This window comes from Atractosteus spatula, unplaced genomic scaffold, assembly GCF_055471065.1.
Source record: "Atractosteus spatula isolate fAtrSpa1 unplaced genomic scaffold, fAtrSpa1.hap1 Scaffold_155, whole genome shotgun sequence".
Taxonomy (NCBI): Eukaryota; Metazoa; Chordata; class Actinopteri; order Semionotiformes; family Lepisosteidae; genus Atractosteus; species Atractosteus spatula.
Window position 1 is genome coordinate 41,998 of NW_028296714.1, and position 15,973 is coordinate 57,970.

General features: G+C 47.0%; 1 non-coding gene across 1 annotated transcript; it reads right to left on the reverse strand.

Annotated features, from left to right (window-relative positions):
* Positions 1-13,898: 13,898 nt before the first annotated feature.
* On the reverse strand, positions 13,899-14,092 carry LOC148809203 (U2 spliceosomal RNA). Its single transcript, XR_016087649.1, has one exon. It is a non-coding gene; the product is annotated as a U2 spliceosomal RNA (small nuclear RNA).
* Positions 14,093-15,973: the final 1,881 nt, after the last annotated feature.

Consider the following 15,973-nt stretch of genomic DNA (forward strand, 5'->3'; position numbering starts at 1 on the left):
CATACAAAATATAATCACAACAACAAAAGCATTCCATAACAAAAAAATAAACTCCTATAAGGGAACTGAAAAACAAACTTCAAAATACTCATCATTACCATAACCCCACCCCATATTCAAATTAAGTACACACCCAGCAAAAACAAAACTAGCAAAAAACATACGACTTGCAACATAAACTTCACGGTGGTTTCTTACCAAACCCGCCAACAATGTCCCAAACTTTCAACGTAACTTCATCAATGATATTCTTATTGAAACTCAGGATCGACACTCTTTCTACATATCCATTAGGTATTTCCATTTTTCTTTTACTGCATGGTAGCTCCATTTACGTAAGTCAGCTGTTACCATACTTTTAACATCCCACAATACTTTGTTCCATACCCCACCCCCGCTCCGTACCACCCCTTTCTTAACTAACATATTTCTAGCAGCCCACAATTCTACTTTATCGCAACTGATCAAGAACCATAAAACAAAAGCTGTCTTTTTTTATTCTCCCCCTCCCCCCACCACCAAACATTATGGTCGCCAGATTGATTTTGAAACTCGTCTCCAAAACTTCTAACAAAGGTGTACATTTCTCCCACATGCGCTGTGTAAAGTTACAAAACCAGAAGACATGCTCAACCGTCTCGACCGCTTGGCAGTCCACTCATGGACACCCAGCCTGCCTGGTAAGCTTGTGCTTGTATAAAACGTCTCGCACAGGAAGCCTCTTCCAAGCCACCAGCCAGTTCAGGTCCAGCATATCCAACCGCAGGCCTTTGGGTTGGACTCTCCTCCAGGTCTCGGTGGCAACATTCCCAACGATCTTGGCTTCCTCCCGTTCCATCACAGCACGGTACAGTGCCCTGTGGTTCAACAGAGGCGGGTCTTCCCCTGTCAGGTGATGCTTCACCCAGGACACTGCATGTCTGTAGTGCCACGGCAAGTCCTCCCCATGCGGGATGTCATTCCTCCAGCTGGTAAGATGACGCATGCTGCTGGCGAGCCAAAACCTTGCAAAAAACTGAGAGCTGTGCATTACAGGGTTGTCTTAAAGCGGTACACAACCCTGACACATACAGACAGTTAAGCTTGACAGGGATGTTTGGGACACCCCTGCCACCCTTCTCAATTGGGCGGTACATGTCAATGCACTTAATGTACTCGTACTTTTTATTCCATAAAGAAACAAAAGTTACTCTAACAAGGTATCTGTTGTATCTTGTAGGCATTGGAAAGACATTGGCGAGATGCATCAGAGCAGGTAAGACTTCTGTTTTTAATATTACGACTTTCTCCACGAAGGTTAAAAGTCTATTGCTCCATCGCTGCAGTCTCAACCTTGTATCCTCTAGAGCTTGCAACCAGTTTTGATGTACCATCCCCTGATCTTGAAAGGAGATGGCCAATACTTTCAAGGGGACATTGCAAAAATCTAACCCGTATATCCCTCCTTCATTATCCTTCCATGACCCAAAAAACTTGACTTTGCTCTTTCATTTATTTAGTCTGGCCCCTGATACTTTAGCGAATTCCTCAAAAATAGCCAAAGCCTTATGCAAGCTATGGTCAGAGGTCAATACCAATGTGATATCGTCCGCGTACATAGACAATTTGACGTGTTCGCTGCCACTCCCGGGCAATAATAGCCCGTCCACATCTGGGGTCAACTTTATCATTCTCGCAAAAGGTTCTATATAACGGATGAACAACAACGGGGACAAAGGGCAGCCTTGTCTTACTCCTGAATTTTGTTTTATGAGCTTCCCGATAAAGCCGTTGACCACAACCCTACTGCCCACCTGCACGTACAAGGTCTTCAACCAGCCAATAAACGTATGTCCGAAACCCATGTGTTCCATCACTTGCCACAAAAAGGAGTTCTCCCCTGTACACCACAAGTTTGATCCTTACCTATTACAGACCCTATCACCTCCTTAAAGCGATTCACCAGTACCTTGGCGATAAGTTTATAATCGGTACACAACATAGTGAGCGGCCTCCAATTTCCTAAGTCCGTCGCCTGCCCTTTCTTAAACAATAAAGTCAAAACCCCCTCTCACATGGAGTCCCCTAACCTTCTCTTAGTAACGACCTCCGTTGTTATTTCAAGCATTATAGGCCCCAGTATGCCCCAAAATGCCTTAGAAAATTCCGCAGGTAAGCCATCTAAGCCAGGCGCTTTCCTGTTTTTCATCCCGGCCAGTGCCTCCTTGAGTTCTTCTAAGCTAATAGGCCTTTCCAGGAGACACCTACCACTCTCTGACACCCGTGCAGAAATACTTTCTAACACAGCGGACTCCGACTCTTCTTCTAAAGTTTCCTCTGAGAAGAGTTCTTGATAGTACGCATGGACCGCTTCCAGCGTGCCATCAGAGTCCTCTACTATCTTATCAATACCTACACGGACCCCGCTCATTCTTCTCCTATCTTGAAATCTCACCTGCCTGAACAGAAAGGCGAAAAATGTCTGTTGTTGTAGCAGGGCATCAATACGGGCCTTGAACAAAAAACTCCTAGCTCTTTGTCTATGGTAGGCCTTCAGCCTGGCCCTAGCGACAGCGATCTCCTCCATATCTACTTCCTCCCCCTCATTAAGCTGTGTATAGAGATTATTCAGTTCCCGTTCCTCCGGCGATTGAGGTTGTACTCTCTTGTGAACTTTCTAATTTTCTTCTTCACTACATCCCACCACTGTAGGACCGGGATATAGTTCTTCTTAGCACCGCACCACTCATTCAATTTGGATTTCATACATTCAATATAAGCTTTCTCACCCAAAACCTCAACATTCATTCCCCAAAAGCCTCTACCATAAGACCTGCGCATAAGATGCAATTCAACCTCAATGATACTGTGATCAGAGCACCACACTGGCTGGACAGGATCTCTCTCAACTGTCACCTCCCTTGAGGCGAAGATGTAATCCAAGCGCCTTGCGATACCTGCCGTGTTCCTCCATGTTGCTGCCACTGCTCCAGTAACGACACGGGAAAAGCAATCCACCAGATTAAAACGTGTTAAAAGCACTCGCAGTTGTTTCCCCCCAGAATCTTCCTGGTTGCTAAGATCAACATTGAAGTGTCCGCCAATGACAAGTGTCTTGTTCATAGCACACAGCGGGTATAGTTCCTTATAAAAGTCTGCTCTCAAGGAGCTTATTGCAGGGGCATACACACAGATAAATCTAAAATTGTTGTTGCCAACGCACACATCCACACTCAAAGCCCTTCCGGGCACTATTACATTATATTCTTCCACAATCATATCATGACAGCCAAATAAAACACCCACACCAGACAAATGGACCCCGCCCACACTCCACCGAGATCCACCCTTGTCCCATTCACGCGTAAAGGCTATAACATCTTTGTCGTTCTTTAGGTGTACCTCTTGCAAAAAACACACTTCATTCTATCTCTTAACCCCCACACATTGAGAGTAACTATCTTCATCTAGGGTATAATTAGGACTTCTCTTCCCATTTACTAATAATCTTCATGGCAGCAATATACGCGTCTCTGACCTCTGACTCCTTATGCCCATAAACATATAATTTGGTGACCTTTCTAGAGGTACCCTCACTCTCAAGACTAACCCCCGGAAAAGCCCTTAAAACATTTTTAAGCCCACCGGCACGATTCGGAAACTTTACGTTTCCATCCATCCATTCACACCTTTTCAAGAAGTTAGAAGATGTTTCAAGCCTCTTCATTATTCTGCCTTCTTTTCTGCTTACTCCGGCCGCAAAGGCCTCCCTAGCCATGCCCGCATTGCTTCGCCGTTTTTTCTCAATGTCCGACAGGAGAATCTTTTTGGAGCCAATTTCTGCATGGGACTTTCCGTACAACTGGAAACGCTGAACCTCTCTCCCTACATGCACACAATTGTACTGAATGTCCCTCTTTAGTATCTCCTGCTCCTCGAAACCAGCGAGCCATAGAACCTTGTTGTACCTCTTGTCCCATTTACAAAGCTCTACAAAATCCCGGGGAAGATCTGAGTCCAGCCAGAGGCCCTCCTCCCCTTGTCCTGGGATTACACCGCCCTCTGAAACCTGAGCAAGTACAGCGCCACTTCCCTCATGAGTGCCTTCAGTGTCAGGGACATACGATGTTCTAAAGGACTCTGAGGAGCCGCTGCCATCTAACTCCCCTTGCTCCTCTTCCCTGACCTCTCCCTCCTCTTCTCCCTCCACTAAGCATAAAAAGGGGGCTGGAGCCTCAGACGCTTGCATATCACCCTGTGGCGGTTCCTCCGGATCTCTGTCCGCTTTTTTCACAAATAGCTCTTCGGGTTCAGCTGACTTCCTTTTAACTTTTTTTGGAGGTCGAAGCACCGTCTTTCTCCTCCTCATCCATTTTATCCCCCCAGCTCTTCTGCGGAGTCACATTCACCACCTTCTCCGCCATTAATTTAAAAAAGTCCAGCTCAGGTGTGTCAAGACTGATTTCCTCTCCTGATTGACCCATTTCCATCTCCTTATTCAATGTCTGCCTGCCATCGGCCCCTGAAACACCTTCCTTCGCCCTCTCCTGTTCCACCAATGGATCAACAACCAAGTTTTCCATCGTGTCTGTGCCGGTTACCTCACTCCTGGAGTCCTTTCGGCCAGCAGACACAGTTTCCTCCTCCCTCTGAGGCCTGCTAATGGCTGCAGAATAGCTACCTGCCCTTTTGGGGCACTCCCTATAAGCATGGCCTTGCTTTCCACATAAATTACACTTAATGTCTTCTGTGCAAGCAGACGTAACGTGACCGATGCCGTCACACCTCTTACATACCTGCACTACACAATTAAGGGCCATATGACCCTCTTGCCCACAACACCTGCATGTGAGGGGCTGGCCCGGGTAAAACAAGTAACCATTATTCAATCCTATAGTGAAAGCAGCTGGCGGTTTGAAGCAAACCATCCCTTGCCTGTGCGCTGAACCGAAACCGCACTCGGTACCTCCTCTTTCCGTTCCAGTACTTCCTTCTATCAAGTAATTTGACCCCTTCGTCCTGCACGTCCACAAAGCGCTTAAGAAAGCTCACAATGTCCTCCTCCACAATATAAGGATTAAACATGTGCACTGTTAATGACCGCAGTTCCCTTGCAAATAGAGGTTCAATGTAGAAATGTCTAAAAGGCTCCTCGTTTCTACGTGCATTAACAATTGTCCAAACTTCGTTGCATCTAACATCGGAAATCAAGGAGAGGTCAAATACCTTTTTCCCGGGGAAATCCTGTAGACAGTAAGTATCCTCCGAGTGTACACCCAAAGCCTTCTCCAAAACCACGTCCTCAAAAGTGTCCCTGTGAACAAACTCCTGGATCCCATCTTCCTCTCGCAAGACGAACCGGATAGTATTCCTCAGCCTCGCCTCCCTGTTGTTCCTCTGCCACGTAGAAAAAAAGCAAAAAAGCTCCTGCCTAGCCTATAGGCAGGCCTGGGGGGAAAAAAAACCCTCACCTTCCCTCCTTCTGACTGTTCCTTCAGCCGCGGTCAAGCCACGTACTGAGATCGCAGCCAAAAGGCAGAGAAGAATTTTTTTTTATTATTATTACAATAATGCAAAAAATCCCTAATTCTCAAAAACATAAAGAACAAAAAAAACAAAAACATTACACCGCTAAATCAACATTCGTCTTCTCAAAATCACCTACTTAGCATAACCCCGTCCCATATGCAAAACACAATCCCACCCCCATCACAACCTCCCCTTCATGCAAACAAAAAATTGTTCAATACCCACATTATACAAATACAAAAGCATATCTGCAGATTATCCCTTCCTTCCAAATACATCGTTCAACTCAAATTCTCTTTCCCACTATAAACAGAACCATCACACAATCTCAAATGTCATAACATCAATACTCAGCACAAGTTATTCAAAACAAACCAAAATAATTCAACTAAAATCCCACAAAATATCCTATGTACACTTACCCCACCCATTAATCCAACCAAACCCCACAAAAAAAGCCCAAAATCCACCAATTCATCCTATTTACATTTACCGCCCCTTATGCAAAACAACCCCCAGTATATCCCCTTATAACAAAATCAATCTGCTACATCAAATAAACTCCCCCCTTACAAAATCAAACTTTCAAAAAATAAACGAAACCATTACACAGCAAAACCAATATCTCAACACACCCTTATTCAAGGCAACATCCCTCCCCAATTTTACACAGTTAAACTTCCCCACTGCTTTCCTCTTCCATCTCTTCCTCTGATATGTTCCCCACACCCTTTTTCTTTTTCCGTCCTTTCTTTTCATGGTCCTTTCTTTTCTGCCACACATATTGTCACATCCTGTTACATAAAAGTTCTGAAAGCTCTCGTGCTCTATCTTCCAAATCATCCTTAACCAACACTTGATCTACAATACCATCCTTCCATTTGAACCTAATACCTACGCCACTAAATGGCCCATAAATATCATTCAAAAATAGATCCTTCGGAAATCTAAACTTCTTGTCTGGCGTACAACGACCATACTCAATAATCTCTGGCGGAACAGGCACAGAAAAGCACCTGCCCACCTTAGTCACAGTTTCCCTAGGCACCACATACTCCTCATCGTCCACATCCGACTCATCACTGCTCTCAGACTCATATCCCTCCGTTCCCCCTGCCACATTCACCATACAACCGCTCCGCTCAACACTCACCATACTACCACTCATCCTAACACCACTATCCTCACCTGAGTTACTTTCTGACTCACACACACTATCCCCCTCCTCATCCACCGTTCTTTCAGCATCTGTTCCCATATGCTCCTTAGACATCTCAAACCCCCCTTGTCCACCCGCAATCTTCACTGCATTGTCCATACAATCCCGAGACACATGACCAAACTCTTTGCACAAATAACACTTTTTCCTTTGAACACAACTTTTCGCCATATGTCCCATCAACCCACACTGCCTGCATCGCACCGACATACATTGCCTAGCAAAGTGTCCCCGTTCTCCACATTTCCAACACTCAAGGGGCTGCCCAGAATACTCCGGGTACCCCCTATGAGTCCCGATCTCAAAAAAGGTGGGGGGGTGTATTACCCCCTCCTCAACTGTCTTCCCCAAGCGCAACCTCATCCGATATATCCACTTCCCAGTCCATACTCCATCCAATTCCACGTCTTTCCTCCCCGCTCCTTGCAGATCCACGAATCATTGCAGGAAGGAGACTATGACCCCCTCCGGAACAAATGGGTCTGACATTTGTACAGTCAAAACTTTAATCTCCCCAGCAAACATCGGCTCAATTTGGAAATCACTAATCGGAACATCGTCTTTCCTCTCCTGTATCTTCCGCCATACATCGAAACATAAAACACCCGATGCTAAAGTCAACTCAAAAATCCCTCGACTAGGAAAATCCAGCAAACAAAGAATGTCTACCAACCGTATTCCCAAACAGTTAATCAAGACGCTTTTCTTGAACTTATCTCTATTCCAGATCTTCAGTCCATCTAGGTTCCTCAGCTTAAAGCGAAGGGAGTCCTTCCTCCTCTCCTCCTTCAGCCAAGGAAAAACTGCCACCGCCTTCCCGCTCCGCTCCATCACTGCAGCCGCCGTCTTCAAGGTAACCAAAGCCGCCGCCACCAATCAGCACCGTTCCAACACCGCAACGCCGTCCTTCACCGCAGTTCCTTCGCTCCTCGTCGACACCAACAAAATCCGGTCTCTCCTTCCATCCGATCCAGCCATTCCTCCGGTCAGTCCATTCCTCACAGCGCCTTCCCGACCTCCTGACTAAGACCTCAGAACTGCAGTCATGCCGCTTTAGCCAAAAGGCCGAGAAGAATTTTTTTTTTTAATTTTATTATGAAAATACAAAAGAAAACTCATATACAGCAATCAATATACGGAATACCAGGAAAGACTGTCAGTGTACATCCAAGTCTGAAAATAAAGAAATCAAACCCTTCCATTTATCTTTCGCTGCGTGAAACTTCCATTTTAAAATGTGTCTTTTTATCCTGGTTTTAAGCTCACTACAAACTTCCCAATATATATCACGATCCCTCCTCTTCCAGTTATCTTTAGTTTGAGCACACCGAGCAGACCATCAAAAATATTTAATAACACTTATTATCAGCCATAACACCCAGTCTACTGTTGCTGTCCGTTCTGTGCCCTTCCATGCCGATATAATTTTATAATAAGTTAACAAAAAACCTGGCTGAACACTCACTAAAAGTTGCTGACATTCACCCCACACACGTTTCGCTGTTACACATTCCCAAAACACGTGTCTTAATGTTTCAGTTTTCTCACATTTTGGATATGGACAGTGTTTGGTTTTAGTAAGTTTATGTCGATACATCACCTCCCTTACCGGGAGGCGATTCCACACGCTTAACCAGTTCAAATCTTTGTAGCAACCGTCCAGGCCTTTGGGTTGAACCCTCACCCAATGCTCTTTTTTCTTTCCTATTAAGGGAGTGTCTGATCGCACATTGACCAGGTCATAAAGGGCCTTTTGCAGCACACATTTTTTTTTCAACCACTTCCCGGAGTGCTTGTAATGCCAAGGGATTACATCCGCTTTAGGACCTGAGTTGCATATCGGTCTCAGCTGTGGCATGGTCCAGTTAAACCATAGCCTGACAAAATATTGGCTCTTATGTGTCACGTCCACTTGTAAGGCTTTGCATAAACAGGAAACATAAATGGCGTCTAATTTAAGGGGGATGTTGGGTACATCCCTCCCTCCCTCCTCTATTTTCCTGTACATGCCCATCCTTCGAATATACTCATTTATTACTCCAAATGAAAGTGAAGACAGATCTTACCACCTCCTTTCTAAGTAACGGGGGTAACGGAAAAACATATGCTAGAAAGATTAAAGACGATAAAACGTCTGACTTCACCACCATTACCTTTCCTGTGTAAGACAACTGTATGTTTTTCCAGCGGCCCAGTTTTACCTTTAAAATATTCAATTTCTCCATCCAGTTTAAGCGAGCTGACCCACATGTGGCAAAGTTCACCCCCAATATCTTGATTGGCCCGGACACTAGGGTCAGTCCTCCTGTTGCTTCTTTTCGGGTCTTCCAAATGCCAAAATATTTCATCTGACTTTTGGCAGTGTTGATTTTAGCCCCTGTCGCCTGCCCAAAGAAATGACAAACCTCAATCGCTCTCAAAAGTCCCCTGTCTGAGTCCAGCAGCAGAGCTATGTCGTCCGCGTAAGCAGCTAGCTTTGCCTGCTGACCCCTACTTCCTGGGATTACTATGCCCGATATCTCCTTGTGTGCACGGATCAGTTCTAACAGGGGCTCCAAATAAATCACATACAATAACGGAGACAAAGGACATTCTTGTCTTACCCCCTTCCTTATGTCAATAAAATCCCCCAAGAATCCGTTGATATTAACACGGGTACCGACATTGGAATACAGCTGCCTCAACCAACCAATAAACTTTCTTCCAAAACCAAACCTCTCCAGGACATTCCATAAGAAGTCGTGGCTTACCCGATCAAAAGCCTTCTCCTGGTCGAGACTTACTAAAATCAAGGGCAAGTGCCTGTCCTCGACCCAGCTGATCGTGTCTCTTATTAAGTGTAGGTTCCAAATCAGAGACCGACCCTTCACACCACACGTTTGATCATTTTCGATGATTTCAGCCAGAACCTCACGTAGTCTTAAACAGAGAATTTTTGCCAGAACCTTATCGGTTGTGAACAGCTGGATAGGTCTCCAATTCCCTAAATAAGTTTTGTCTCCCTTTTTATACAGCAAAGACAACACGCCAGTCTTCATTGTCGGTCCTAAGCCTTCCCCTCCCAGTAAGTCCTTATAAACTGCCCACAATGCATTCTTAATTAAAGGCCAGAAAGTTTCATAAAATTCAACCAGGAGTCCATCTATTCTGGGAACTTTCTTCCTCCCTAAACTATGGAGTGCTGTCTCCACTTCCTCTAGGGACAAATCCTCCTCTAATCTTGTCCTACTCCCATCTTAAATCTTGACTTGTAAAACGTTCAAGACCTCATCTATGTTTCCTGAGGCTACTTCATCCTTAAAGAAATCTTCATAAAATGTAGTGGCTACCTTCACCATTTCCCTGGCCTCCACAGTGATGCCACCACTTTGTCTGAATACCTTCGAATGTCATTTTCTTCTGGTCCTTTCGGACCATTTTGAAAAGACAAGACAGGTTTCCCTCACTACATTCTAAGGAGAAGTTCCTTAACTTAAAAAGAAAACTTCTGGCTCTCTCCATATATAAGGTTTTTAACTCATTCTTAAGTTTACGGATTTCCTCCTTATCTATCCTCGTTCCGCTACTCTTCTGTTCATATAAGTCTTCCAATTTACGTTGTAAATTGGAGATTCCTTCCCTCTCTTTCCTTTTCCTACGTCTGCAGTACCTAATGGTTTCCCTTTTTACCCGCCTCTTAACATCCTCCCACCAATCTACAGTGTTGTCATATAAGGCCCTCCTCGCTTCCCACTTTTTCCAACAGGAGGCAATCAAGTTTTTATAATCTTCCTCTATTAAGATTATAGTGTTTAATTTCCAAAACCCAGAACCATAAAGGACCTTATCTCCCTTAAAAACAACCTTAACCAAATCATGGTCTGAAAACCAGGCCGGGAAAACTGTAGATTAGATAGTCTCCAAACTTCGCGAAAGAAAAACGTAATCAAGCCTTTTTTCCCCACTCCTTGGCTATTACTCCAAGTCGGTCTTTTACCACCTCCACCATCGTGCGCTACACTATCTACTAGATCGTAATTTGAAAACGGGGAACAAATTTTCCTTGTTCCTACCGACATATCAGAAGATAGGTCCTCATTCAGATCTCCACCCAAAATGATCCTCTTATTGGTCATCAATAGTGGCTCCAGTGCTATAAAGAAGTCCTTCCTTTGCCTTCTTTGTGCAGGAGCGTATATGTTAATTAACTTCAGGTTTTCCCTCCCTATCTGTCCATCAACCACTAACACTCGTCCTGGAATGACAACAAAAGAATTAACCAAATTAAAACATTCATTCCCAATGAGAATACCCAGACCGGCCGAATGAACTCCACCAGAGCTCCATCTTGAGGTATTCTCCACCCACATTTTAGAGAGACGCCTACTATCCCCCTCGCCCTTGACGTGAACTTCCAGTAAAAAGTAAAAATCTGACCTCAAAGTCTTTAAAAAATCAAAAACTGCAATTCTTTTGCTATACTTCCTAAGACCCCTTACATTAATAGTACAAATGGACAAACTATCCATTAGGGCTGAGTAGGTTGTCTAAATCACTATTCCCCTGTACACCCACAAAGGGCCCTGGAGTTAAACACTCTACAGAGCTGACCAGGCTAACGTTCATAAAGGAAGGAATGGACAAAATCTCCGGAGAGCCTGTCTCCAGGCTTGTTTCCTCGACTATCTGGCCGGAAAAATCTTCCAGCCTCTCCTCTTCCCTCCTCTCTTCACCTTCCCCCTCCCCTATCCACTCCTGCACTTTGCCTTACTCCTTCTCCTCCTTCTCCTTCAGCTGAGTAACAGCCAGAATCCCCTGTTCACTGAAACTCTGAAGGGATGGTCCCAGCTCAAATAACGTAGATATCCCTTCCTTACTCCTTTTCTCCTCATGGGAGTCGAATTCATCCCTAGAACCATCTCTTACCCATTTCTCAGGTTCCCCAATCGATTCATAGAAGCTTGCCCTTTGTGCCTTGTTCTTTTTCTTCCTCCTAAGCTCTGTAAGCTTTGCACAACCTGTCGCTATCTTACTGGGCCCTGCTACATCACCCGAAACGACCTCCTCACCACAAACATCCTCACGTTCACTCCCCCTGTCACTCAAACCATCCTCACCTTCAATATCCTTACTCGATAGAGCAAATTCTTCTAACCCCAACCCTATAGTTGTACTAGGTCCCTCCTCCTCATCGGAGGTTAACAGGGCAGTATACCGATTTGCCTGTGCTAAGGAAAGATCTCCCCTCCCTGGACCTTTTCTGGAACCCCCTCCCCGCTTTCTCCGAGTCCCCACTGTCGACCACTCAAAAGGGTCAACCCTCCCTTCCTCAGTCACTCGGTTGTCCACTTCCAGAAGTCCAGGTGCCGCCTCTGATGGTGAGACCGTCTGTCCCTCTCCGGCTGTCGTGTCTTCAAAGGATCCAACTTTTCTCCCACTGCAGGTTCTTCTGTCTCCTGGGATGCCACAGGCTGCTGCCAGATGTTCGCCGCCATGTCACCCACATCCTTGCCAGGTAAGTTTTTTCCCCTAACAACGTCCGCAAAACTTCTAGCTCTTTTTGCACAGTATTTGAATACATGCCTGCAAAGATTACACACTAGGGCGCTGTTGCAATCCTTAGCTAGGTGGCCAAGCTTCCCGCACCTCCTACAGGCTACCTCTTTACACTCTGACTGAACATGTCCATGCCTGCCACAGTTTCGGCACATTAACGGCTGTCCGGGGTAGTACATATAACCACGGTTTGCCCCAATGGAAAAGAAGGCGGGCGGATGCAACAGTCCCCCTTATACCCTGGGGCTTGGCCTCATACGGACTGCATATGATCTCTTTCACATCCAGAACCCTTTGGCATCAATGATTTTCCTGCATGCCCCTTGCACGTCGACAAACCGCCTCAGAAAAGTAACAATGTCCTCCTCTAGCATGCGGGGGTTGTACATATGCACAGTCAAGGTGCGCATTTCTCTGGCAAACAGAGGTTCAATATAAAACTTGTCAAGAGGCGCCTGCTCTTTTAGACTGAGTCTTGGACCAGAATTCATCACAAAGGTTACCAGAATACAAGGTGATATCATACGTGCCCTTCCAGTAAAAGTCTTGCAAGCATAAAACATTTTCCTTTTTGACACCCAAGATCTTGTACAAAATGTCTCTCTAAGACACTCCTATCCATCCATCCATCCTTCTCTATCTCCTTCTGCTTTCAGCACAAAATGCACCGTAACCTTCATTTGTCCCTCACGGGACAATTAAGGTCTGGCCGCCATTCCTGACGTCTTCTTACTGGCTTCCGAAGTCATCTGGGAGCCCCACCTTCGCCCCCTGGGCTCAACCCAGAGCGATTCCAGTGGTGGCTCGACGATGTTACCAGCAATTGTTCCTCCAAGTGACTGGACTCCTCCTCCACCGGTAAAGTCTCCTTCCCTGCAGGTCGTCTCTCACAAAGCCGTCCGCTCTCCGCCGTCGCCCTTCTCGTACTCCTGAACAAGTCGTCCGGCCGCGGTCACGCCACACACCTTCTGATCTTGGCCAAAAAGGCCGAGAAGCGATGCCCCTAAAGGCGTGGACCGATGCGCGGGCGTTCCGCTGGCACCAAGTGGCGCAGGCCGACTCCTCTGGATCCCGGGACCCGCGCAGCTGCCGGCCTCCCTGCAGCCAGAGGCCTGCTGCCGGACTCTGCTCCCCCTCTCTCTTGCCTGCCTGCCTTCCTTCCTGCCAGTCCCGGGCGGGGGCCCTCCTCTTTGATCTTCTGTCAACGGCCCGACAACGACCGCAGCTGCGGGGGGCGCCAGCTGCCCAGCCTCCTTAGCTTAGGCCCCTCCCACCGGCAGCAGCTGTGCCGAGCCAGCTACTAGTGAAAGTGTCAGCACCTGCGGGCAGAGGCAAGGGGCAGCTCTCTCTCTCGGGAGGGATGGGGACACACACACGCCTGCCTGCCGAAAAAAAAGAAAGAAAAGGTGTATATACTAAGTTTTTTGGAGGGAAAATGCACGGGATCCGAAAAGGGGGCCGGCCTGCTTGCCGAAAGTCGAGACGCGGGAAAGTGCACAGAGGGAGCACGGAGACGGGGAGGGGGAGAGAGAGACACAGAGACATACAGATGGACGAGAGACGAGACCGGAGAAGAAGGAGCTCCAGTCCACCTCGCTTGCTTGCTAGCTATGTCTGTCTTTTCACCGCTGAGAGAAGGTAGTGCACCGTTCCCGGAGGCGCTGCAATACCAGGCCGATGCGTGGAGAGGACGGAGCAAGCTCCTGATCCAGCTCCCTGTTCCAAAAATCCGTTTAATATGTGGTCCCCCGATGGGGGACGTATCGGATATTAAACTGATAAGAACAGATTTTTTATGTTTTTATTAGAAAACAGTTCTTAAAATAACATATCAACAATTTTACAACCAAAATAATAACCAACAATCAAAACAACCAAAACCCATGACACCATCCAAATTAACTAACCGTCATAGAATACAAGCAATAACCATACCGTTTACACAAATTCCATTCCATTATCAACAAACATTTCAAAGCAACCCAAATCTTTAACACTTTAACAACATCCACACACTCACCCTTATTCTTTCCATTAACACGAAAACCGATCACCTGGTCTTTGTCCACCACATAGAAGTCTGGGTACTTCTGTTCTATGAAGCGCGATGCCTTCAGCAAACCCCTAGTTTTAGCCCTACAAAGGGGGAACGACATCGTACGTATACAAAACCCTTCTCTTCTCGACCTTTTGGCTAAGATCAAGTTCAAGTGGCATGCCCGCAGTTCTTGTCTTTCCAAAGGTCTAGAAGGCGATCGAAGTCCTGAAGAGTGCTTGAGCTGGTATCGCTCTAGGTTGAGCCTAGGGGGTTAAGGCCAAGCAGTAGCTGAGCTGGGTGGGATCCGGCAGCAACACAGGTACTCGTGGCCTGCCCGCGGTGCTTACTTTCTTCCTCGAGACTCGGAAGCGCTATCCACTCTCTCTCTCTGTCTCCTTGGCCTCTTGGCTGGGAGTAGGTACTCGTGGCCTGCCCACGGTGCTTGCTTTCTTCCTCGAGACCCAGAAGCACTTTCCGCTCTCCTCTTTCTTTCCTCCTGCGCCTGCACCTAGCTGGGCTTTGCCCACAAGGACAAAGGCCAGGGCTCCCTCGCTGCTCCTTTAGCAGCTAAACCCTCCTCTCCACAGAACCTTTGCTTTCTCTCTTTCTCTCCTTTTTTCCTTTTTCTCCTTTCCAGGAAAGATGGCAGACAAGAGGACACTGATCCGGTTCCACTGGACCAAGAAAGCAGAGACGATGCCAACTGCGAAATCCTTCTTCAGGACCTTCCTGAGAGGGATCCTGCAGTTGGTGGCCGGAGATCTCTACTGCCTGCAAGACAACAAGGCAGAGAGATACATGGAGGCCTACATGGCCACGGACGCCTCATACAAAAAGGCAACGAAAATGATCAGAGAAAAAGGTAAGCACCCCGGTTTCTCTGATTTCAGGCCGGAGCCTATGAGGAAGACTAACCAGAGGACCATCACAGTCCTCACATACAACCCCTACGTGCCAACGGAACTGGTAACAGCGTACCTCGGGAGGTATGTAACTGTGGTGGGCAAACCGACGGAGATTAGGGACAGTTCCGGCGTCTGGTACGGCAAACGCCAGTACCGAGTCCTCCTGAAAGAGGACCCAGAGGGTGTCGACGGTTTCCAGCAGCCCCCGGCCCGCTTCAACATCGGAGCCGACAGGGGGTACCTTTATTACCCCAGAATGCCGGAATTCTGCAAGAAGTGCAAACAGTCTGGCCACAAGGAGAACACATGTGACATCATCGGATGTCACAACTGTAACAAAGGGGCACCTGGCAAAAACCTGCCGGGCTGCCAAAACGTGCGACGGATGCGGCGCCGAGGGACACCTCCTTCGCCAATGTAAGGTAAGCAAACCTTCGTTTGTGCAGGTGGTGGAAGCCGGCCGGTAGAAACTGGTCTCGAGACAAAGGGAGAGAGGTGAGAACAAAGAACTCGCACCTCCCCCACAGAGAACTAAAACTGCCGAGGCCACACCCCCAGCTGAACTGGTGCCACAAGATAGTGCCAGGACGACGGACAAAATGGCCGACCGGAGGAAGGACCCTGGATAACTCCCACCAAGAAGGGAAAGAGAAAGCGGGAGAAGAGATGCAGGGCAGATCCACCATCGGAAGGACAAAAGAAAAGAGTGGTGAGGGAGAACCGTTTCCTCGTCCTAGAGGAAAAGGAACTTTCTTCCCCCGAGACCCA